Below are 27,252 nucleotides of genomic sequence, written 5' to 3'. Positions count from 1 at the left end.
GTATTCTCTAATCTTTAAACACATTACATTTAGTCCACCAATCGATTAAACCATTACTCTGATACCACTGAATGTAACCCCCATATCTTGTTTCCGTTGCTAGAATAGGATACCGGATATTACCAGTCAAGTTGGAACAATTAATACGATTTACATTAAATAATCAATTTACTTCCATAATTACAAGTAATATTAAATAAGAAAGACATCATTCAAATTCGAGTCTTAGATCGAGCCTTCAAAGCTCTAAAAATAAGTTACGAACATTTATGGACCAAGTCAGAACAAATCCAAACTTTCAAGAAAATTTCAAAAAATTTCAAGTCAGGGGTATAACAGCCCGATTTTGGGCCTAGTCTGAACAGTGTTTTCAGGACCACGAATTCAACATAGTAAACTTATTTTTATCACATTTTTAAGGTCTACAGTTTTATGGAATGATCTTGTGAAAAATTCGTTCGAAAATTTTGACGTTTGAGCACTCAATTTAGCTAAAACGACTAAATTGTAAAAAGTGCAAAAGTTGAGTTCTACATGCCAGATGTAATAGCCTAGTTTTAGCTAAAACGGAATAGTGGTTTTGGGACCACAAATCTGAGGACGTAAAATTATTTTAATATTATTTTTGATGTTTATGGCATGAAATTAGATATGTGTGAAAGTTTCGTGAAATAATTTTATCGTTTAAGTGGTTAATTTGAAAAAAAAAAGGACTAAATCGCGTAAGATGCAAGTTGCATTCTATTTGATAAAGGTGTCTAATTGCTATGGTTTATTAAATGAAAGGTCCTTATGTTGTTCTTAAACCATTGTTAGTGGAGATGGACATAAATGACCTTATATTAAGTGATTTATATGTTTATTATTAAAGGTTAAAATTGGTAATTGTTAATTATGTTAGTTATAATAAACATAATAAAATGGTTCATCATTTCTCATCTTTTTGAACCGAAAATAAGAAAAGAAAATATAGTTTGAAGCTTTGAAAATTTCGGCACTCTCCTAGCTTGATTGAGGTATGTTTTGAGCTCAGTTTTTGATTATTTCTATGTTTTTTTTATCTTTGCTTCATGTTCTAGCTAGCATATGCTTCAATATTTGAAAGTTTTGATGATTTTGAAAGTTGACATTGATGTATTTATGTGTTTTTGGATGTTTGATGATGAAATATGAAAGCTTGGTGTTTGATATACATGTTTTGTAAATTGATTTTGAGTAAAAATGCATATTTGGGATTAAATTGAGAAAAGTGTAAATTGAGAGGATAAATTGTGAAATAGATGAAAAATATGGGCTGCTAGGGACCTATAGAGAATTCAACTAGCATGAAATTAGAAAGAATTTGTGTAATTTGTGTTTTTGTGAAATAGGGACTAAATTGAATAAATGTGAAACTTTAGGGGCTAAAGTGCTAAAATTCCCAAATATGTGTTGTGGATTAAATTGATTGAGTTGGTGATTAAATGGATTGATTTTGAATATATATAGATGAAGTCGATCCGGTCTCTCTATTCTGACTATGAGGTAAGTTCATATGCAAATAAATGTCTTTAAATTGAATTATATGTGTTTATTTGTCACTGAATTTTCATAAATGTTGAACGAGCAATTACGAGCAAGAATTGACAAAGTTACGACATCCAAAAGTCCCATACGAACCTTAGGAATAGTTTAGCATACGAATGTCATGACATTAGGTTATTGAGATGGGATTACATGTAAAACCATGTCTGGGACATTGGCATTGTATTGTTATTATGTGTAAGATGATGTCTGGGACATTGGCATAGTTAATCGATTACGTGTAAGACCCTGTTTGGGACAGAGCCATCGATATGTGATAACATGTATGACCATATCTGGGATATGACATTGTACGAGCTTATGTGAATTCCAGGTATTCTTAATGATTCCAAATGGTTCAATGGGCAAAGTCAAGTCGAGAAAGAATATGTGTAGCATTCCGAATTAGGGCCTAGTCGAAATAGTGGTTTCGAGACCACAAATTTGAGATAGAAATAATCATTTTATGGATGTTACGAGGTCCATGATATATATGCATGCCTGTGTGAAAATATCGATGAGAAATTTTACCGATAAAGTGTCCAATTGAGTTATTAGTACTAAATTGTGAAAAACATGTGTTCTAGTTGATTTAAGGGCTTAATTGTGATGAGATTTGAAATTTGAAGTCCTTATTTGGCAATTAGACCGTTATATGTCGTATGGACAAAAATGAACATAGGAGGGATAAAATATCAAAGTTATAATGGAAGGCATTTTGGTCCATTGGTTAATAAAAGAATTAAAAGGCAAAAATACTCAAAATTTGTGTCCATTTTCATCCTCCTTGGCCGAATTTCACAAGAAGCCATAGCTAGGGTTTCTTTCATCTTTCAAGATCAAAGTAGGTGCATTCTAGCCCCGTTTTTAATGTTCTTTATATTTTTGAAACATTCGTAGCTCAGTTTAGCTATTTCTCCCTTTAATTTAAGCTAGGGTTCATGTTCAAAAGCATACCCATGAATGACATGCTTGTGCTTTGATGTCTAATGGAAGAATATGGAGGTTTGAGCTGTGATAAACAACTTTTACTAGGTGGTTTTTGGTGAAATTGATAAAAGTGACCTAATTGTAAAAGTTGTAGAAACTATGTGTAAGTGTATGAATAAATGAAAAATGTGGGTTGGTATAAGAGGGAAAACAATTCGAGTAGGCTTGAATAATGAGAAAAAATAGGTACTTTTCATTTTCGAGCCTAGGGGCAATTTTATAATTTTGTAAAATTTTAGAGGCAAAATTTTAATTTTACCATATCATTTTTTTGGACTGAAATGAATAATGTGTGTATTAAATAAGCTAAATGTGCTATTGTCGATCAAGAGGGACGAAGGATAGACCTTGACCGATGAAAAGGCAAGGTTGTAGACTAAATCCCAAATTTGCCATATTTTGCTCCGAGGTAAGTTGTGTGTAAGTAATTCAATGACTCCAATATTATGTATTTAATATTTGACATTACCTGATATAGGTATTATGCTTTAATAAAATTGACTTGTGATGATCCAATGGAAGTTTAGTGATAGCCTCGTGTCTCAGTAGCCCGGGTGACCCAAAAGAATACTTAGGACTTGGATGTCGTGACACCGTGCTAAATGTGCCTGTGTAAGACCATGTCTAGGACATGGCATCGGTGATGATATATATGCCTACGTAAGACCATGTTTGGGACATGGCATCGGCAATGATTTATGTGCCTATATAAGACCATGTTTGGGACATGGCACCGGTGATGATATATGTGCCTGTGTAAGACCATGTCTGGGACATGGCATCGGTGATGATATGTGTGCCAGTCTAAGACCATGTTTGAGACATGGCATCAGCGATGATATTAGATTCATGTAAGACCATGTCGGGGACATGGCATTGGTACTTTAATTGGTGTATGACAATCCCGAGTGTCATTTATTATTTCGATGGTTCAACAGGCCATTCGAGATGTCGGGTTAAGAAGTGGAGTGATATGAGTAAGAATGTACGGTACAGGTATGTACGTAAACCTCATGAGTACTGAACTCGATTCATGATGGGAAATTTAGCATGAGTAGGAAGGAGTAAGATAAGCTTAATGTTTAATGACATTTAATGTCAATTTGACTACGTTCATGTGTGTAGTATGATACTGTGGTGATAATTGATAATATGTTTAATCCATGAATATCTTAACTTATGTTATTATTTATTTACATGCAACTTACTAAGCCCTGTGCCTACCCTTCTCTCCTTTCCTTTTTCTTTTAGCATCGTTAAGCTAGCTCGGCGATCGTGGACGTTAGAGCTTGAGTCACACTATCAACAAATCTTTTGGGGTAGAATTAGTTTTGTACTTTTAAGTATGGCATGTATAGGGGACTTAGTATTTTGTTATATATATCATATTTGTTAGCCATAGTGATGGCTCCTTTTGGTATATTATTCCATTTTGTAAATGGCCATGAAATATGGAATTTATTTTTGAAATCCCTAAATATTGTTACATGCATGAGATGTGTTATTACTTTTGTGGTGTGTGCCAAATGGTTGATAAAATTTGGAATTTATGTTTGATGGATAAATGATGGCAATTGGTATGGTCACTATATTAATAAAGGTAAAGAAATGTATTGAATGAACTTAACAGGTCAAGGAGTCCTAATTAGCTAAACTTAATATGAATTTATCATGCATGAGTTAAAGCTATGGATGTCTAAGTAACCCTTTTATGCCATGTTAACCACCATTGGCATATGAGTGTGTGTTGGGGTTGTTAAGGGTGACAAGAGGGCTTGGAAAATAGCCTCAAAGTCGTCCTTACGAGTAGACACACAAGCATGTGTCTAGGCCGTGGGTGACACACAATCAGCCCTATGGGCGTGTAGTTCGGCCGTGTGTCCCCTGCACCCTAGTCTTACAAGTCAATATGCATGGTAGTAAACGCACGAGCAGAGACACGACCGTGTGTCTTAGCCATGTGGAGGACACGGCTTTAGGACATGGCGTGTGCCCAGGCCGTGTGAAGTCTGCACCTTAAATGCAAAAATTAAATTTTCCACATGGCCTAGCACACAGGTGTATAACTTGGTCGTGTGATATTAAATTTATGCTGACGTCATAAATAGAGAGTTACACGGTCTAGGGACACAGGTGTGTCGTTATGTCCACACGGGCGTGTGACCCTGTTTTAAGAAAATATTTCTAAAGTTCACGGTTTAGTCCCAAATCGCCCCCGATGTATGTTTTAGGCCTCGTACACCCGTATAAGGGACGATATGCATGTTTCTGAATAAATTTTAAATTTGAACAAAATTTTATGGCCCGGTTTTACATAGTAGTGTACGTTCAAGTCCGATAATGCCTCGTATCCTTTCTCGACGTCGGATACAGGAAAGGGGTGTTACAATATGTGAATGAGCTAAGTGGATCAGGTACGTACGAAATTCACACGAGTTGTAACACCCCTAACCTATATCCGTCACCAGATTAGGGTTAGGAAGCATTACCATACAAAACACAATTCAGCACAGTCATTTATCACATTTCATGCACCGAAGATTAACGATGCATTTATAACATTATCAAACTCGAATATCCACAATTCACTTATTATAAATTCTAGTACATTAATCATAATTCCAATTCAAAAATAATCATACCTTACTAATCATGTATCACAAATAAGCACATTTCAAAATTTCAACTAATTCAAGTAGAACAAACATCAAAACCCAATTGAACATGTTTCGTAATTACCAAATTTGAACCAAACTTGTATACATCAAAGCCTTGTTCACATATTTAATACTTTTAATATTCAATTCCCTATATCCATCAGTTAATGACATTTTCATAATTAAATCATGTTCAAGCATATATCCTCACTTTTCACATACAGAAAATATGTCAGTACATAATTTCATTAGCTAAGTATCAAACCTGTCATTTCGTAACTTCTGTATGTGTACATAATGAAACCAGTCGAACCAATATGAATACAACTTAATGTCCAATCACATATGCGACATTAGCAACATTGCAATATTCTTAAATGATCTCAAAAACTCCAAAAACTAACACCAAAATGACTTACATGTTAAGGGTTTATTTTGCTAAAAATTTCAAGCTTCCATAGGGTTCTCCTTCAAATTTTCGGCTAAGAATGGATGAAGAAGAAGATGGCCCCATGCCCATTTTTTTGACTTTTTGAGTTTTCATTTATTACACTTCATGTGCAGTTATACACATATATAATGGCCTAATTACTCATTAAGGACCTCAACTTTTAAGTTCTATAGATATTGAACACATTTAGCTAATGGAACACAACTTTCTCACTTTATGCGATTTGGTCCTTTTTCACAAATTAAGCATTCAAATGGTAAAATTTCTTAACAAAACTTTTACACAATCATATTATCATACTGTAGACCTCAAAAGAATATTAAAATAAATTTTATGGCCTCAGATTTGGGTTCCCGTAACCACTATTCTGACTAGGACCAAAATCGGGATGTTATAATCAATACGTCCTAATACATCTTTAATTTTCCCTTTTGAATGTGGTAATGATCTATCTTCTAGTTGGAGTGAAAAAATAGTAGGTTCTGGCCTCACCAATTTCGAATCGCCTGAACACAAACATAGGCATCCAGTTGTTGCTTAATCCTAAACCACATAGATCTTTACCACAATAAGATTCTCAAATGTTTCAACGTATGGTGAAAATTTTGGATCCTTTAGCTTAGGAGGCAACCTGTTCTGCAAAAGTAAGCTATATTACATAGTTTGGACTACAATTTCAAATTCTCAAACCTTTTCTATTTAGAAAGAAATTCCTTCATAGTTTTCACATAGTTCAACATTTCCTCCAAAGCTTCCACCAATGGAATGTTGATATGCAACTGTTTCAATACATCCAAAATTCTCTTAAATTGAGTGTGGCACCCAAAATCTGATCGGGACAAACTGACCCAAATCTGAAACATCATGTAACACTCCTAACTCATAACCGTCATCGGAATAGGTTAAGAGGCATTACCAGACTTATAATAACATTCAGAACAATCATTATCAAATAATCATATAATTACAGTAAATGTCATTCATTCACATTCAATAAGAACTTAAATCGAGCATACAAAGCCTAACTCATGCGTTCGAGACCAATCTAATAACATATAAAAGTTTCGAAAACTTAGAAAATTTTTAACTTTTAAAAGGTCACACGCCCGTGTAAATAGGTGATCGCAATTTTCGCGTGACAGGTTTTAAATATTTATAAAGAATCGTTCTTGAAACTAACTATTATCACGATATAGGCAAGTGTACCTATCGAACAGTAGTATAGTTTTAGCAAGACTGGATTGTCGAACCCAAAGGAACTAAAAGTACTAGTAATGACTGTATTTTTATTATCTAACCTAAGAATAAGGAGGTTTTGTTTAAACTAACTAATTATCTAAACTAAGAACTCGCAAAAAGTAGAATTGGGGGATTACTTTTGGAAAACGATTGAATTAAGACAAAACCTAAGGAAAAATCCACCTAGCTTTACTTGTTATTCTGGCTCCGAATCGGACGATTTATTCATTTAACTTGTCCCGTAGAGATCCTTAAGTTATGTTATTATCCCTATTCAAGACTAATAATGTCTAATCCCTAGATTGAATAATTGAGACTTTTGTCTAATTAACACCCTAGGGTTGCATTAACTCGAACTATGGATCCCCTTATTAGGTTCCACCCTAATCTGAAAAAATCTTATCACCTTATGTCTAGGCGCGCAATCAACTCCGCTTAATTTTGACAAATGTACTCTTAGATAGGGTCTATTCCTCCTCTGAATAAGAGCTTATCTTGAATCTGTATCATGGGATATCAAAACAAGAATTAAGAGTGCATAATTAAGAACAAGTTAAATATTTATCACACAATTCAGAAAAGAATAACAAGATTCGTCTTAAGTTTCGTTCCCCTTAGGTATTTAGGGGATTTAGTTCATAATTAAAAAGGAAAACATCTCAGCAGAATAATGAATACAAAACATAAAGAAAACCCAAAACTCCTGAAGGAAAATTGAGGGGAGATCTTCAGTCTTGATGGTGACTCCGGCTTCTGAGATGGATCAATCGGCTTCTCTTGAGCAGTTCCCTACCTCCTTCTCTCTGTGTCCCTTTTCTTCTTCCTTTAGGGCGTATTGATAGGCTTTAGAATGCCTAAAAGCCCTCAAAATTAGCCTTTTCTGAATTGGACTCAACTTGGACTCGGCAGGGACACACCGATGTGACACGCCCGTGTGTGATTACTTCAGGCCGTGGTTAAGCCTGTTAGAATGGCACGGGCGTGTGCTCTACCCGTGTGAGTCATGCTTTGATTCAGCCAGATTGACACGGCCGTGTGGGGAAGTCCAGACCGTGTTGATTTTGTGCTTTGGCCCATTTTCTCCATTTTTGGCTCGTTTCTCGTTCCTTTTGCTTTCCTATGCTCACCTAAGTATAAAACATGAAATTAAAGCATTAGGAGCATCAAATTCACCAATTCTAAGGAAAAATCATCCATAAAATGCATTAAGCATGGGGTAAAAATATGTATAAATTATGGTTTATCAAATACCCCCACACTTAAGCATTTGCTTGTCCTCAAGGAAAATCCTCAACTCATAATCAAAATAAATCCTTCTAAACTTATAATCTTTATCGAAAATATCTGAAAATAATCCACGGGTAATCATACATTGAGAATTCAACTAGAAGAACATTAGAGCTTCAAACATTCCAAGTTGAGTATTTAATCATGCAAAACTTGGGCATCTCCCCTTATCTAAGTGGTTACCTCGATTCAAAATCTCACGGAGTTTAACATCCTCACTAAAGATTCACTCAAATCACTCAAAGTGTTTAAGAACAATGAAAGTAGCACTCATCAGTCAATATGAAAAGTTATTACCATAGGCTTACATGAAAATCACATCTCCACCATTATGAATTGAGATGATACATCAATCAAAACGTCTTTAGAGGGTTGTAACATGGCTTTTGTTAGGGGGCGTGGTGACAAGCTGAAAGAAATGGTTAGAATCGAGATTGAATTGAAAAATCACTTAACTAGAAAAAGATTTAATCATCACTTGCATACAATAGAGCTTTTCTCAAAATATAGAATTTAACTTCTTTAGCTCAGAAGATTACTACTACTTATATGTATACATGTTTTTTTTTTCAAAACAAGTTAAATAACATAGACTAACTATTAAGAACAAGACATAGCTGAGTAATTATTTCAATTCAAATCTTGACAAAAATAGGGATCAAATTTAATTTAGGGGATTTCAACAATAATGGGTTAAGGATTAATATTACGGGTAATACAAAAAAATGGGTTGTTAGGCTCAAAGGGGTTCACTAGGGGTTAATTTTGGAGGTAGGATTTTCATGGCATGAGTGGGTTAATCCTAAGTGCCTTAATCATTTTGACATATCAAATCAAATGGTGCGGTTTGGACATGCATAATCAAGCAAGTTCTAGAATAACAGTTCAATACTGATGCACTCAAAGCAATAATAAAAGTGAGCATGAAAGAATTAATAGATGCTCAAAAGGCTCAAAAATCTCACAAAAATTATGGCTTTTTAATGTTTAAAACTTGTGAATTCTAACTCAAAGTAATACCTAAACTTTGGGGAAACAACCTAAAATTTTAAATTCTTAAAAATCAACTTATCATGCTTGATTCTCTAATATCTTAAAGTTTAAACAATCAACGCACAAATGCCTATGTTTTAATTCAAGATATATCAATAAATATCATAAATCAATAAAAATTTATCCTAAATATGATATGAGAGCTTTTCAAGAGAACAAGACAGTCATTCAGGGATTTTTCTGATAATGAAATGAATACCCCCACACTTAAGATGTCCATTGTTCTCAATGTACAAAGATAGGTATAAGAATATAGAAATAAGATAGGGAGAGGAGTGAAACTTCCTAAATGATGAGTGAAGTTCCTTGAACTGGAGTTTTAAAGAATAATCGGCGTGAGGGTGGAGGAGTATACTCCGGCGGTGGTAAAGGTTTATTAGTCTATAAGTCCTACGCCAAAAGAATATTATATCTGAAGTCGGTTATGATCGTGGTTGAGCAAGACATGGCAGTCGTGGAGAACCTTTCCCAGTGGAGTTTCGAGTTCCTGAGTAATAGTGAACTGTGGAGCTCTTTATAACTGTGATAGAATCAGGAACTCTTTTTAGGAAATATATAAGGAAGGGTAAGTACTCAATAGGAATTAGCCAAAATTAAAAATTGAAAAATAATAATTATAAGTCCTAATAAAAATAAGGTGAAAGAAAAATAAAAACTAGTCTTAAAATAAAATAAAAGTAAAAACATAAAATAATAAATAAATGTTTTTAAACATCTTAAGTGTTAAATGGTTCGCGAGGTGGGGGTGGCGATGAGATGTGGAGGTGCTGACAAATCTGCTGTACAGTAGCATCAATGTTGTCAAATCATTGAAAACACTACTGCTCGAATCGAGTGATATGAAGCCGCTGCATGAACTGGACGAGAGGGTAGTGGTGGCTGAGATGGTGGGTCCTCATGCTATGGGGGGACATCATCAGTAATGTCCTCGGGGGCCTCCTCATAGGTAGATTGGACGAGACGATATTGAGAAGGGTAGGTTCCTCGGCGCTTTTCAATCATCCTCATGCTAAGCATGCTCGAGATGCCTTGTGGAGACATCTGGATAATGAGGGTCAAGGATGATTCTTGGGCTGCGGTGCTGAGGAGCCCGAAGTGTCAAGCCAATCGCTTCACATAAGGGCCAATGGAGATGGCCCCCTTCCTCTTCCACTCCGTCTGGCGTTGAATGAAAAGGGCAATGAAATAGGCAAGGTCGATGACGTGCCCGTGCGACATACACCATAGAAAGTAGGTGTCGTGAGTATTAACGATGCCAGTGCTCTCTCGCCTTCCTATTATCGTGTGAGCCAAAATGGAGTGTAGGTACCTCAGAGATAGAGGGAGAGTCGATGCCTTGGAGTGGCTAGGATTATAGGTGGCTACACCTGGTACTAGTGCGTCCCAACAACGTGAAAGAGAACGATGGATATGGCGGTTGAGAGTATCTAAGTCATTCTCCTCCATGAATTCCTCCGTATAAAAGCCCAGTGTTGTACCGAATTCTAAGACGCTGAGCTGGCAGACTAATCCATCTAGGTGAAATTGCACCGTGTCGTGAGCATCGTAGTTCGTCATCACAGTCTGAAGATAAAATGTGGAGCATAATTCCATCGTGAGCTCAAGATATGTCGCTCGATGATCCTAAAGAAAAGCTCCTAAGGATCAGTGGTTAGGAGCACCGAAATCGCATCAGCCAACTGAACTTGCTCTACTGCAGCCCAATCGATGCAGCGGCCCGCAAGTAAAGGTCTGGCCTGGAGTATTTGGAAAAGTTCTTCTTTGGGTCCGATGGCGAATTGTAGGAAAGGGTGGCAAATTTTTGCGGTGGGACCCGAGGAAGATGACGCTCCCTTCTTTTTCTTAGAAGCAGGGAGCGATTTTCTTTCCTCGTGAAGTCCACATTGTATACGCTAGAAAGGGGAGAATGAGCGTAAAAAATGGAGTTGGAGGCAGCGGACGGGTGTGGTAGGGGGGCGTGTGGACTTCCAGCAGCTAGGGTTAGGGTTTTTGGGTGAAGAAGACAATGAACAGTGCAGCCTATTTATAGATTTTGGGGTACACGACCAGGGAACATGCCAGTGTTTCCTAATTTTTGCCCGTGTGATTAGCGAATTTTGAATTTGAGTGCGTCTGATAATTTCCCCACGCCCGTGTTCCTTGGTCGTGTGGGTGCACACGGCCGTGTCGCACGAACGTGCCTGGATTTGTTTAGTTCTCCGACGTCCGTGTATGTAGGCCTACACCCGTGTTAATTTAATAGGTTATCCCACGGTTGCTTAGCGCGGGCACGTCACACGCCCGTGTTAATTTGACAGGTTTGGCCCCACGTTAAAGGTACGGGCATGTCGAACGCCAGTGTTGTTTTGGCAGGTTTGCCTACGGCCATGTCACACGGCCGTGGCGATTTATCGTAGCCCGTGTTTGGGGAAATTTTTGCCTTGTTTCCACATGGCCTAAGTCACGCCTGTGTGCTAAGCCGTGTCTATGTGGGAAACCTGTGTTCAAAAGCTCCGTTAGTAAGTTAGGTGGTAAATACTAAAATTTAAAGAAGTTAATACAGTTAGTGCTCGGGTTGCCTCCCGAGAAGCACTTATTTATAGTCTAAGCTCGACTTACCTCTCCATTGAATGGTCATGGTGGTTCAAGGAGATTATACTCCTTAGTCCTGCTGTCATTCTCATCAAAATAAGGTTTTAGACAGGTGTTGTTTACCATAAAAGTGTCGAACTTGGGATGACTTACCTCAACTGTACCGAATGGGAAAATACTAAGTATTGTAAGAGGGATTCCTTTGTTCGGTGTGGTAGTGACAATGTGAGGATCTGCGGCATCTAATAAGACTTTATCTCCAACTTTAAGTTAACGTGGGAAGGTGTTGAGCTCGTTCTAACGTAGTTTTGGTTTATCATGTGTTCTCAGTTTATGCGTCCGCCATTCATCTAGCTCCTCGATTTGTAGCCTTCAATCTTCATGAATAGGTCCTCTGCTACTGCATGAGAATGACTAATGTTCTTCCTTTAGACTCATTTCCTGCAAAGTAGGTTGTACCATATTGTCAGTTTTAGTAGAATGGTTTAGACGATCACCTTCAATTTCTGATGTGGCGCCAGAATTGCGAGTCTTCCACACTGAGTGTGAGCTCACCTGTTCCAACATCAATAATCATTTTAGCAGTTGCTAAAAAGGGCCGTCTTAAAATCAGAGGAGTCTTGCTATCCTCCTTTATGTCTATAACAATGAAGTCAACGGGAAATATAAATTTATCAATTTTAACTAGCAAATTTTCAATAATACCTCTAGGAAATCTTATAGTTTTATCTATTAATTGAATGCTCATCCTAATCTATTTGGGTTTCCCAAGACCTAATTGTTTGAACATTTTGTAGGGCATAAAGTTAATACTAGCCCATAAATCAGCTAATGCATTATTAACATCTAAACTCCCAATTAAGTAAGGAATCGTAAAACTCCCTAGATCTTTTAGTTTGTTGGGTAGTTTATTCTGTAGAATAGCTGAGCAATCTGCGTTTAGCTCCACATGCGATGCCTCGTCCAACTTCCGTTTATTTACTAAAAGCTCCTTTAAAAAATTCATTACGTTTGGCATCGGCGATAGAGCTTCAATAAACGGTAAGTTAATATGTAATTTTTTTAAGAGTTTAAGGAATTTACCAAATTGTTCATCTGAGCGGTCTTTCCTTGTCACGTTGGGCTATGTCACACGAGGTTTATATTCGACATTCACTGATTTGTTTTTATTATGACCTACCCACCTTGACCTCTACTTACCACAGTTTCTTGCCTCGGTTCTAGCTCAGGCTCAACGAATCCTTCTTCATCTTGAACATTAATCGTGTTGAGCTGTTCCCTTAGGTTGGGTTCAATATTACTTGGCAAGCTACCTTATGGTCGTTCGGAGATTAGTTTGGAAAGCTGGTCGATCTGAGTTTCGAGTCCTTCGATCGACACTTGTTGATTTTTAGTGCTGTCTCGGTGTTCTGGGAACAGTTTTCTCACACCAAGATAAATTTAGACAACATCTCTTCAAGGTTCGGTTTCTTTTCTTGTTGATGGGGTGGTTGTTGAAAACCCGGAGGATGTTTTGGTCTTTGATTTCCTTGACCGCCCCACGAGAAATTGGGATGGTTCCTCCAACCTGCATTATAAGTGTTACTAAAAGGGTTATTTTGGGATCTAGAGTTATTGTTACCCATATATTGGACTTGTTCCTCCTCGTTGCTAAGGTTGAAGGGTTGATACTCTGTGCATGCTCCTCCTCCATTCGTCTCACACCTCATTACTAGATGTACCTGAGTAGAACCGAGTAAACCATCAATCTTTTTATTTAGAAGTTCTACCTAGTTTGACTGCATAGTGACCGAATCGATGTTATAAACACTTGTTGTTTTAGTTGGCTTAGTCCTCATGACTTGCCACTGATAGTTATTCTGTGACATCTCTTCAATAAACACATAAGCATTTTTAGGTGTTTTATTATTTATGAATCTGCCAGCAGCTGCGTCAACCATTTTTCGAGTCGAAGGATTCAGGCCATTATGGAATGTTTGAACCTGTAGCCAAAGTGGCAACCCATGATGAGGGCATCTTCTCAATAAGTACTTGTATCTCTCCCATGCATCGTAAAGAGTTTCTAAGTCCATCTGCACAAACAAAAATATATCATTACATAATTTGGCCGTTTGAGCCGACGAAAAATATTTTAATAGAAATTTTTCAGTCATTTGCTCCCAAGTAGAGATTGACCCTCGTGGTAACGAGTTCAACCACTGTTTAGCTTTGTTTCTCAATGAAAAATGGAATAACCGAAGACGAATGGCATCATCAGAAACGCCATTAATTTTAAATGTATCACAGAATTCCAGGAAATTTGCCAAGTGAGTTCTCGGATCCTTATCCTGCAAACCATCAAACCTAACAAATTGTTGTATCATTTGAATAGTGTTAGGTTTTAGTTCAAAATTATTTGTAGCAATAGCAGGCCTAACTATAATTGACTCAGTTCCTGTTAAAGTAGGTTTAGCATAATCATACATAGTACGATGAGCAGGATTCTAATTTTCTAGTTTAACGTGTATCGCAGGAGGTAGCTGATTGTCTTGGTTTTTAGCCATCTCCTCGGTTGGGGTTTGAGTATCATCCCCTTGCTCGTTCTCTGTGTATCTTAATCTTCGCCTTATTTCTCTCTAGTTTCTGCGAACTATGCGATCGATTTCTTCGTCAAAAAGTAGTGGTCCTGACGGGTTTCTTCTAGTCATAGATTATAAAAACCTGCTAAGAGAAAGAAAAAGTAAACTAATAAATAATAATAATAATTAAATTAAAATTAAATTGTAAGAAAGATAAATAGCTAAAGTAATAAAATTGAGCGTTCCTAATATCTTAGTTCCCTGGCAACGACGCCAAAAACTTGATCGCGATTTTCATGTGACAGGTTTTAAATATTTATAAAGAATCATTCTTGAAACTAACTATTATCACGATGTAGGCAAGTGTACCTATCGAACAGTAGTATAGTTTTTATTATCTAGCCTAAGAATAAGGGGGTTTTGTTTTAACTAACTAATTATCTAAACAAAGAATTCGTAAAAAGTAGAACTCGGGGATTACTTTTGGAAAATGATTGAATTAAGACAATACCTAAGGAAAAATCCACTTAGACTTTACTTATTATTTTGGCTCTGAATCGGATGATTTATTCATTTAACTTGTCCCGTAGAGATCCCTAAGTTATGTTATTAATCCTATTCAAGACTAATAACGTCTAATCCCTAGATTGAATAATTGAGACTTTTATCTAATTAACACCCTAGGGTTGCATTCACTCAATCTATGGATCCCCTTATTAGGTTTCACCCTAATCCGGCAAAATCTTGTCACCCTATGTCTAGGCGCGCAATCAACTCCGCTTAATTATGACAAATGTACTCTTAGACAGGGTCTATTCCTCCTCTGAATAAGAGCTTATCTTAAATCAGTATACTGGGATATCAAAACAAGAATTAAGAACGCATAATTAAGAACAAGTTAAATATTTATCATACAATTCAGAAAATAATAACAAGATTCGTCTTAAGTTTCATTCCCCTTGGGTATTTAGGGGATTTAGTTCATAACTAAAAAGGAAAACATCTCAGAAGAATAATGAATACAAAACATAAAGAAAACCCAAAACTCTTGAAGGGAAATTGAGGAGAGATCTTCAGTCTTGATGGTGACTCCGGCTTCTAAGATGGATCAATCGGCTTCCCTTGAGCAGTTCCCTGCCTCCTTCTCTCTGTGTCCCTTTTCCTCTCCCTTTAGGGCGTATTTATAGGCTTTAGAATGCCTAAAAGCCCTCAAAATTAGCCTTTTCCGAATTGGACTCAACTTGGGCTCGGCAGGGACACGCCCATGTGCGATTACTTCAGGCCGTTGTCAAGCCTGTTAGAATGGCATGGACGTGTGTTCTACCTGTGTGAGTCATGCTTCGATTCTGCCAGATTCACACAGCCGTGTGGTATGCCCATGTGAGGAAGTCCAGGCTGTGTTGATTTCATACTTTTGCCCATTTTCTCCGTTTTTGGGTCGTTTCTCGTTCCTTTCGCTCTCCTATGCTCACCTAATTATAAAACATGAAATTAAGGCACTAGGAGCATCAAATTCACCAATTCTAAGGAAAAATAATCCATAAAATGCGTTAAGCATGGGGTAAAATATGTGTAAATTACGGTTTATCAATAGGCCGTGTGAGGTAGACACACCTGTGTGTCTAAGCCGTGGCAAAACAAGGTATACATACTGACTTATCCACATGGCCACAAGACACGCCCATGTTCCAGGCCGTGTGAAAATTAAGAAGGCTACTGACTTGGCCACATGGCCGACCACACGCCCGTGTGTCAGTCCGTGTGCCACACACGACCAGTAGACACACCCGTGTTCCAGGCCATGTCAAAACTATAGGGTATACTAACTTTAATTCGTAGGGTACCCCAGGGGACACATTCGGCCGTGTAACATGACCATGTGTCGTACACGACTGAGACACACGCTCGTGTCTCTACCCATGTGGACAAAAATAGGCCATTTGAATAGCCAATTTGCCACCCCAATTTGGGTCAACCTACAAGCACCAAACCAAGCATATATGCGCAACCATTTCAGCCAATATCTATACCAAACCATACATAATTCATGCTATAACATTACCAATAATTTTAAATCTCAATTCATAAATCAATTCATACTAAAACTTAAACTAAAATCATACCTAAACATATGATCAATACATAATTCAATCAAATGCTCAAAACTTACCAAAACTTCTCAACATTGGCCAATTCTTTTGGCCAACCAAAACATACCACAATTTCACAATAGCATCACATATCATATACCATTATCAAACTATAAGTTCAAACACAAACTAGCCATATTACATGCCTAAATATATACATCACAAAACATAATCCCATAACTTCTAACCTATACATGCCATACTTTAATATATAAATTTTCAAAGTACCAAAATAAGGTTTGATAGTGTGGTGACGATCCTCGACAATCCCCGAGCTCACAGTAGTTTTGATATCTATTAAACAATACAAACACACACAAGGTAAGCTTTCAAAAGCTTAGTAAGCCATTTACAAATAAACATATCATTCAAAGCGAATAAGTATCATCAAATCATTTATACTTTGTATACCAATGCTAACACAAATCTCATATTCAAATACTTACCTTTCATTCTCAAATAGGATATACAAAGTAAACATACCTGAAATTGATATGATTTCACAAAGTTATTCATTTTCTCAGAATGCTCGTTTGAACCATTCGGAAACATAAGGATATGCGGATAGATCAGAAAGCATATACAATGCTGACATCCCAGACGTGGTTTTACATGTAATCAAACATCGATGCCATTGTCCCAGATAGGGTCTTACACGAAATCAAATTTGATCCCAATGTCCTAGACATGGTCTTACACGCAAAACAAAAGTCGATGCAAACATCCCAGACGTGGTCTTACACGAAATCACATAACGAAATCCTATGTCATGACATATGTATCCTAACTATTCCTAGGGTTCGTACGGGGCTTTTCAGATGTCGGAACTTTATCGATATTTTTTCGAATAGCACATATTAAGCTGGAATAATCATTACTCACAAATTCAATATCATATGAACAATAATAATTCAATTCAAACACATTTATTGTATATTAACTTAGTTCGTAGGGATTCGGATAGATGGAATCGGTTACTCGACGACTTTCGACTTTCCCCGATCTAATTCTGTATTCTTTAGTTCTCGATCTAAATCAATTTAAATTTAACTTATTCAACCACACATTCATTCAAAACAATCCATATACACACAATTAGGGCATTTTGCAAACTAGCCCTCACATTTTTACATTTTGACACTTTAGTCCCTAATTCACAAAATCACAAAATACACATAATTTGCTTGTACACAAGCTTAGCCGAATTTTCATAGCTCTCACACAAGTCCATACATTTCATTTTTTTCACATTTTAGTCCCTTAAAATAACATTTTTATAATTTAGCCCAAATTACTCAGTTTCATCAAAAATCCAAAAACAAAACATGTAAACCCAACATCAAACTTTCATTTATCAACAACTAACTTCACAAAACTCATAATTTCATCAATGGCACATTTAAAAATCATGATCAAAATCAGAAATTGAGGCATGGGTTTGATAGTATATGAAGCAACAATTACAAAAACGTAGAAATTATAAAAAATCGAACAAAATCCATGCCTTAATCAAGGAAATTAATGGCCAAACCCTAGGAAGCTATTTATCTTTTATTTTCTTTATATTTTTGGCAAGATGAACATGAAATGGCCAAATTTTATGTTTTATTTAATTAATATTAACTTAATTAAACAAATTCCAATTTTACCCTTAATGAAATAATAATAACTCATAATGGTTGTCCATAAAAGTCCATTAACCATCTTAATGGTCCAACTGCAACATAAGGACCTTCCAATTTTAAAGACATTTCAAATAAGCACTATTAACAAACAGTAGGCAACTTTTACGTTTTACGCGATTAGGTCCTTTCTAACAAATTGAGCACACAAACAATTAAATTTTATCCGAAACTTTCACTCAAGCTAATTCACACATCATAAGCACAAAAAATAATATTTAAATATTTTTCTGATGCAGATATGTGGTCTCGAGACCACTGTTCCGAGTAGGGTCTAAACCGAACTGTTACACATCACATTAACCACTTACGTGACTCTCCTTACCAATCACCAAGCACACCGAAAACCACCCATCACACTAATCAAATACATGCTTAATCAAGTAAATTTAAGAATACAAAGCCTAAAACATGCTTCATCTATCACAGCACAACAAAATAAAAGTAGGGGTAAAATTGTCATTTTACATAATGTAGGCAAAATACACATGATTCATGAAATTAATCCAACAAGTGCCTTGGGAATTTTATTTTAAACCATGTTTGAAAAGTTCAGTTCAAAACGACAGTTAAAACTCATTTAATTTCAAAATAAAGTTTAAAGACTAAAATGTAAATTATACAAAATTTCTAGAAGAACCTTTCTAAGAAATTGAAGAGAACATTTTGGAAACAGTGTATAAAACCTTGTCATGTAAATTTTCAAAGCATTTTGTGATGTGTAAGGCCTCCAATTTTATTGTATAAAAACTAGGACTTATTTGCAAATGTATCAAAACATGCCCAGTTCACTCAGCAGCTATGTCAAGACGATGAGAAAAATCACGTCGTGACGTCACCTGGAAGGAATTTCTCATCTTGACGGCAAGTCCTCGTCGCAACATCATTGAAGCTTGTCACGACGACAAAGTGCAATATATTGCACAAAATTTGCAACATTAGCTTATGATACTTTAACACTCAAATACACATACACTTTCATGATTCCATGCTAAAATACCTATTCTAACATGTCATATGCCATGCATAGAACATATAAATTATGCTCTCACACACAATATCAAACATTAACATGCTTTGGCATTCAATCTATTCATCAACACTAATATGCTTTTCTAAATTCCGAATTAAATACTTAACATACCAATTTTGCATATAAGGCAATTCAAAGTGCATTATAGGTATATACCTTGCCATTTTGTCACTTTGCATCTGTTTAAACATTCAACAAGTCATTTAAATATTTCTAACCATAATTCACTAAGGTACATGCATGCTAAACAACACATATTGCCTACCCGTACCTAACATCATTCATGCATCAACTGAAGTAAGAAAAACATCCAAAACCAGTTATAAAAGCCTTTAAACAATCCCATTTACAAACAAAAACAAAACAAAACTTTACTCCCTTAAAACTAACCTACATTTCCATCCCTTATTGCCTACTAAAACCATCTCACATGCACAATCAAGATACTTTTCCTTGTGATCACAAGCTTGCTCACTTCACCATTCCACTCAAGCTATTTCTTTGCAAAAATAAACAGAAACGTGTTTGAGCTTAACTAAGCTCAGTGAGTGCTCAAGAAGCTATAAGAAACCACAAAAGCAAGAGTTCAAAGCAAGCATGCTAAACCGATTTATCACTTAGTATTTTCAAATATCATATCATGTTGATACATTGACAACTTATGAATATCAAAATGTATACAAATACCATTCATTAGATACCTAGATTTGTATCACACCATGACTCAAAAGAGCCTACATGTCCCAAGTAAGTGTAGCATTAAGCTATCACTTTCCGACACACCAACATATCATATTGAATAGAGCAATGCTCTACATTCCCCTATCCCTCCAAACATGTCCCAATAACAAAGCATATAAATGAGTACTCACATCCTATGGCTTGCCTACTATATCCAATGTTTATAAAAGTTCACAAGGCCAATATATCCATTTTACATGTTCAATTTCTAATTTATGTACACTTACACATATATCACATTCACATCACTTTTCACATATTCATATCATGAACTTTCAAGTTCAAACACTTTTTCGTTGAGCCATATACATTTTCATATCAGATGTGAGTGCATAAACCAGCTGTTCAAGACATGTTCAAACATATATTCAATACACATATTCATATCACTCACTTAAACATATCTCAACTCATGTAGGCTTAATTTGTAAAATATCAAGCTCAAGTAAGAACACTTACTGTTGGGACATAGATTAGGTGTTTAGACCACTTAAGCCCCATTTAACACACTGATTTGTGCATTAATCATAGCACATCAGACTACTCACCTTGATCAAACTTTACTTGAAAGCCATAGTTCAAGTAAGCTTTTGTTGGCCTTTGTCCTTACTTGTAGAGGCTTCCAACAGAGTCAACACTTTACATACACATCAAACACAATAAAAATGCATTACAAACAATAACAAGTACAACTAAATCATTCCAAAATCACAGATCAATGCCTCTCATTCACCATATTGGTTTTCTCAAAATAGATGTTTAACAGCTCAAATCTAGTTTCTAAGCTTAGATTTAAATTTCATACATCCTAAATATCATATAATTACAAATCTAAACCATCAATTTTATCTAATTACACGAATCTAATTTGTCTAGAAAAATCAAGCTTATGCTCTCATTAGAAAACGGAAAACGTTCAATTTGTTTAAATTACTCAAGGATTTGTTAAATTAAGATCAAATACCTTTTAATTAGATTAGAATATGTTAGAAATCATTTTAAAATAAAAGCTTATCTTACTAATACGAGATATACCATTTTCAATGTAACACCCCGAATTTGGGCCTAGAAGTATTGAGCCTTGAGTGTGGGTCCGTAAGGAGGTTGTATATAGGTATTTAATTGTGCAATGAAATGAAACAATTAAATGTCTAGTTTTATGGTTTATGGCTCTGAAAAGTGTTGGAGAAATCTTCGGTTCAAACCTGGGCTTTAGCAAAAATTGTGGTATTAAATGAATAAAACCCTGGTCGGAGATGGCCACACTACTGTTTCTGTTTCTTTTAATTACAATTAGATTTTGTTTTGGGTTTTTAAATCATGTAATAAGGCGGTAGGTGGGTTTTAAGTTTTAATTTAGATTGTGATTTCTTATACTAAACTGCTAGTCTAGGAAAACTCGAGATTTCAAAATGGCATGATTTTTCTAAGGAACACGAGCTTCCAACAACAAAGTTTTCAAAATGCTTTCGCGATTTTAAATGAGGTAATATACCAAAGGAAAACAAATTGGTAAACATTTTTATGAGAACTTTAGTTAATAATAATAAAGGAATTTAGATTCAGTAATGGATTTTCACCGAAAAGATCAAATTTGAAAATGGTTTGATGTGAGGCTCCAGATTTGGCCATAACGTCTAGGCCGGGTTTGGGGTGTTACATTTAATGGTATCAAAGCTAGGTTACAAAACTCGGCTGTGGTATGGGTAGCAAAAAATTATTGTTATTTTTTTCTTTTTTCGAAACTGGGGTTTTTCTAAAATTTTGTTTTGAAATTTATCAACAAAACTTGACTTGTTTCTGAAAAGATGTTATTGGAAGTGTGGCACACCGAGTCTTCGGCACCAAATCTGTAAGTTCTTTAACTCTATTTACTGTTATAGATTGAAGAGCTATATTGAGAAACTACTATAGATAGTAGCACTATACTGGAACTCTCTATTTAGAGTAAACTGTAATGCTTGAATTTAGAGTTAGTATTTATTTGGTGTGTGTTCTAGAAATGTAGAAATTGTTTGCATGTGAAATCTATCCGCTCCGATGGATAAATGTTTTGGGTGTATGTTGGTATTATTAGTATAAGAGTGCACAACAAATGTGTGATGGTGTAGTCCGAGAGTGGGAAATTTCGAGGACGAAATTTCTTTAAGGGGGTAGAATTGTAACACCCCAAATTTGGGCCTAAAAGTATTGAGCCTTGAGTGTGGGTCCGTAAGGAGGTTGTATATAGGTATTTAATTGTGCAATGAAATGAAACAATTAAATTTCTGCTTTGGTGGTTTATGGCCCTGAAAAGTGTTGGAGAAATCTTGGGTTCAAACCTGGGCTTTAGCAAAAATTTTGGTATTAAGTGAATAAAACCCTGGTCGGAGATGGCCACACTATTGTTTCTGTTTCTTTTAATTACAATTAGATTTCGTTTTGGGTTTTTAAATTATGTAATTAGGCCGTAGGTGGGTTTTAAGTTTTAATTTGGATTGTGATTTCTTATACTAAAATGCTAGTCTAGGAAAACTCGAGATTTCAAAATGGCATGATTTTTCTAAGGAACACGAACTTCCAGCAACAAAGTTTTCAAAATGCTTCCGCGATTTTAAATGAGGTAATATACCAAAGGCAAACAAATTGGTAAACGTTTTGATGAGAACTTTAGTTTAATAATAATAAAGGAATTTAGATTCAATAATGGATTTTCACCGGAAAGATCAAATTTGAAAATGGTTTGATGTGATGCACCAGATTCAGCCATAACGTCTAGGCCGGGTTTGGGGTGTTACATTCAAGCTAAAAATCAGTCTAAATTCATTAGATCTTTAGAGATCTTGATTAAATCAATTAAAACTTGAATTAAAATAAAAACATAGTTAGTTAAATCATAAAAAGTCGAAATTTTACCTCAATTGGAATAATTTGAAGAATTTTACCTCAATTGGAATAATTTGACGAGTTTAGGACCAAATTTAGGCTAGGACGTGTGAAGAACAATAGAGGAATTGAGTATGAAAACTTGATTATTCTTTGAAATTGAAAAAGGAATTTGTGTTTAGAAAGCTTAAGAATAAAAGAGGATGAATGTAACACCCTTAACTCGCATCCGTCGCCAGATTAGGGTTATAAGGTATTACCGATCTTATCAGTTTAATTAAACTAAACCATAATATAATATAGTTATTACATTTAGTTGCAACTACCATGTTTCATAATTAATGTATTTCCATACACAAACACCACCTTAGCCGAATGCTAATATAATCCAATAATTATTTATCATTCAACCTTCAAGCCGAAATGTCAACATATATATATATGTGCCGAATATACATACACTTATATACTTGAGCTCAAAACCATAATATATCATATATATACATATCTATATGGTCGAATATACATGGTCTTGTATATACCTATTCAAAAAATCATTTCTATAATATTTATATCATTTATTCATAAAACCAAACACATATATCATAGTCACATAAATCTTTTATTTGCATCACACATGATTTACAACAAATAACCAAGTTACTTACTTACCTTATTTTAGTTGGGTAGCCAACTATTTCATACCTGGTCGTTTCCACTCATTTTACACTTTCAATCACAACTTATTGATGCCTAATGAACCATTCAGAATTGGATAGGACACTCGGATAATCACACATATATCGTACAATGCCAACGTCCTAGTGTGGTCTTACATGTAATCACATTTTGATGCCACTGTGCCAGATAGGGTTTTACTCGCACACATATATTAGAGTCACATATAGATGCCATGGTCTTACTCGTACACATATATCAGAATCCTATGTCATGACATATGTATCCTAACTATTCCTAAGGTTCATACGGGCCTTTTGGACGTCATAACTCAGTCAAAACAAATTTGGAAGCATAGTAACCAAGCTTATTTACATTCGGCTATAGCATGTATAAAATCATAAAATTCATTTCAGCATATGTGTATTACATTTAATTACAATTAAATACGTTTATTTTCTTATAAACTTACCTCAGACCAAGTAAAACGGAACGGGACAGCTAGTCGACAACTTTCATTTTCCCCCGATCCAAATCTGATTTCTTTGGTTCTTGATCTAAACATGTTCAAATTAAGCTTATTCAAACATATTTTAATTCAATTTAGTCCAAAAACACATAAATAAACAAATTACCATTTTACCCCTGACATTATAGTTTTTACAATTTAGTCCCTACTACATAAAACACAAAATATGCAAAATTTCAGTATACCCATGTTTGGCCGAATATCCCTTGTATTCATACAAGTCCACATATTTCATTTATCTCACATTTTAGTCCCTTAAATTATAATTTTTGTAATTTAGTTCTAATTACTCAAAATCATCAAAAACTCCAATACAAAACATGTTAATCTAAAACATATCTTTCATATTTCATCATCAAACAATATAATCACAAGCTCTCGAAAATGGCATAACTCAAAATATTAACCAAAATTAAAAATTCAAGCATGGGTCTTGGAGATAACTTGGCAACGATCTAAAAAACGTAGAAATTATCAAAAACTGAGCTAAACACATACCTTGATTGAGCTTAGAAATGGCCGAACCCTAGGTTTATCTTTTTCTTTTCTTTTCTTTTTTTTTTAAGTTTCGGTGCAAGAACAAAGAAAATAATATGAATATGACTTATTTTATGTTTATTATATCTTATATTAACATTTTACCTAATTACACTTTTAACCTTAATAAAATTATAACAAAACCTTATAATATATGCCTATTATCGTCCACTTAATATATCAATGGGCTATTTACAACTTAAAGACTTCCATTTAATAAACCATTAGCAATTCAGCCCCTCATACATTTAGCGACCAAAGTTTTGCTTTACGCGATTAAGTCCTTTATTCAATCTGACACTCAAACGATATAATTAAAGTATGAAAATTTCACAGATATAAATTCACACAAAATAAACACAGAAAGTAATTTTTAAATATTTTTTTGACTCAGATTAGTGGTCCCAAAACCATCGTTTCGATTAGGGTCTAAATCGGGTTGTTACAACTCTCCCCTTAGGGATTTTCGTCCCCGAAAATCTTACCGGTGAATAGGTTCAGATAACATTCTCTCATTGCATCCTCTGGCTCCCACGTTGCTTCCTCAACTCTATGTTTATGCCACAGTACTTTAACTAACAAAATATTCTTATTTCACAACTCTTTAATCTCGTGAGCCAGAATACGAATCAATTCTTCCTCATATGTCATATCGGGCTTAATCTCAATCTCAGACGGACTAATCATGTGTGAAGGTTAAGATCGATATCTACAAAGCATCGAAATATGGAATACATTGTGGATCTTTTCTAACTCAGATGGCAAAAACAACCTGTAAGCAACCGGGCCAATGCGTTCTATAATCTCATACGGTCCTATAAACCTCGGACTCAATTTGCCTTTATGACCAAATCTGCGTATTTTCTTCCACAGTGAGACTTTCAAGAAGACTTTATCTCTTATCTGAAAATCTATATCTTCACGTTTCAAATTCGCATATGATTTCTGATGATCTGATGCTGCTTTCAAACTTTAAAGGATCACTTTCACTTTCTGTTCAGTTTCTCTAATCAAATTGACCCCGTGTATCATATTTTTGCTGAGCTCTATCCGAAACAATAGATATAGGCACTCGATGTAATCTCACAATCTGAGAAACATACAATTCAAATATCTTATCAAGCAAGTAGTCTGTACGTATCGGAACAAAATGAGCCGACTTAGTTAATCTATCCATAATAACCCAGATTGCATCTGTAACATCCCGAAATAGGGCCTAGTCAGAAAAGTGGTTTTAGGACCACAAATCTGACATCAAAATATTTATTTTATGATTATTATGAGGCCTAGAATATGAATATATGCATGAGTTAAAGTTTCATGAAGAAATTCTAAGTATAAGATGTCCAATTGGAAATTAGGGACTAAATTGAAAAACTTGGATTGTAGAAGCAATTTGTATAAAATTGCTTTAGATTATGAATTAGAAGGTCTTGGAGAGCAATTTACCCAAATTCTAAGTTTCTGGACAAAAATTGGCATCATGGAAAATTTTGAAAGGTTATTAAGGAAGGGCATTTTGGTCATTTAGTAATAAATGAAATAAAAAGGGAAAAAGGAAGCAAAATTCATTCATCTTCTTCTCTATAGCTGCCAAAATTTGCATGCTCTCCATAGCTAGGGTTTCAAGCTTTCCAAACTCAATAGTAAGTGCTCTTAAGCCCCTTTTTTAATGTTCTTTGTATTTTTGAAATCCCAATAGCTTGCTCTCTCCATTTCTACCCATATTTCATGCTAGGGTTCATGACTAAAAATTTACCCATGCATGAGTTGCTTGTATTTTGATGGATTATGGAGGAATATGAAAGATGAATGGGTATTAAAGACCTTTTCCTAGTTGGTTTTCATGAGAAACCCTTATAGGGACTATTTTGCAAAAGTAGTAAATGTGTGGTAGAAATGAGAAAAATATGGAAAATGTGGGCTACCATAAGAAGGAAAAGTGTTTGCCTAGGCTTGGGTTAGATAAAAAGTGCATGTGTTTCATTATACGAGCCTAGGGACTAGATCGAAAAAAATGTGAAAGGTTAGGGGCAAAACGATCATTTGGACTGGGGGTAGATATTAAACTTGAAATGTATAGTGTGGGGTATTAATGAGTTAATTTTTCTATTATAGACCCCGAGGAACAAATTCTGGATGTCGATCAAGGTAAACGCAAGGCTTCAAAATAACCGAAACACAACTCCGAAAAGAATACCAGGTAAGTTCAGATAACTTAAAGTAAACCCCTAATATGCATAATTGTATGATTTATGAATGCATGATGATTTCATTTATTATTGGCATGAAATATCATAGAAATGCATATTTGATGATAACATGTGAAAAATGTCTCGGTTGAGGTTGAAAAGGGGAATTCGATGAACAAACCCTGTTTGACATGTGAACTGAGATCCTGCATATGTGGCAGTAAGGATTTAGCCCGGACGGGTAATCTGTGATCTCAAGTATGAAAAGGATTTAACACAGGCAGGTGTTCCTTGAATGATCAAGCCTCCTGAAGAATATGTGTGCATTAAGGATTTAGCCCGGACGGGTAATCCGATTAGGGTCTGAATTTAGCCTAGACTGGTAATTCAAATCTGAGCTCATTAAGGGTGTTTGTCATTATAAGGGATTTAGCCTGGATTGGTAATCCCGACATCACCTTATAAGTTCATGATAT

At 35.3% G+C, this 27,252-nt stretch overlaps 1 non-coding gene across 1 annotated transcript; it reads left to right on the top strand.

Moving 5' to 3' along the window:
- The first annotated feature begins 13,809 nt into the window (after positions 1-13,809).
- On the top strand, positions 13,810-13,916 carry LOC121212813 (small nucleolar RNA R71). Its single transcript, XR_005908187.1, has one exon. It is a non-coding gene; the product is annotated as a small nucleolar RNA R71 (small nucleolar RNA).
- Positions 13,917-27,252: the final 13,336 nt, after the last annotated feature.

Source organism: Gossypium hirsutum, chromosome A13 (genome assembly GCF_007990345.1).
Source record: "Gossypium hirsutum isolate 1008001.06 chromosome A13, Gossypium_hirsutum_v2.1, whole genome shotgun sequence".
Classification (NCBI taxonomy): domain Eukaryota; kingdom Viridiplantae; phylum Streptophyta; class Magnoliopsida; order Malvales; family Malvaceae; genus Gossypium; species Gossypium hirsutum.
The sequence above is the reverse complement of the archived record's forward strand: the minus strand, read 5'-3'. Positions and strand labels throughout refer to the sequence as shown.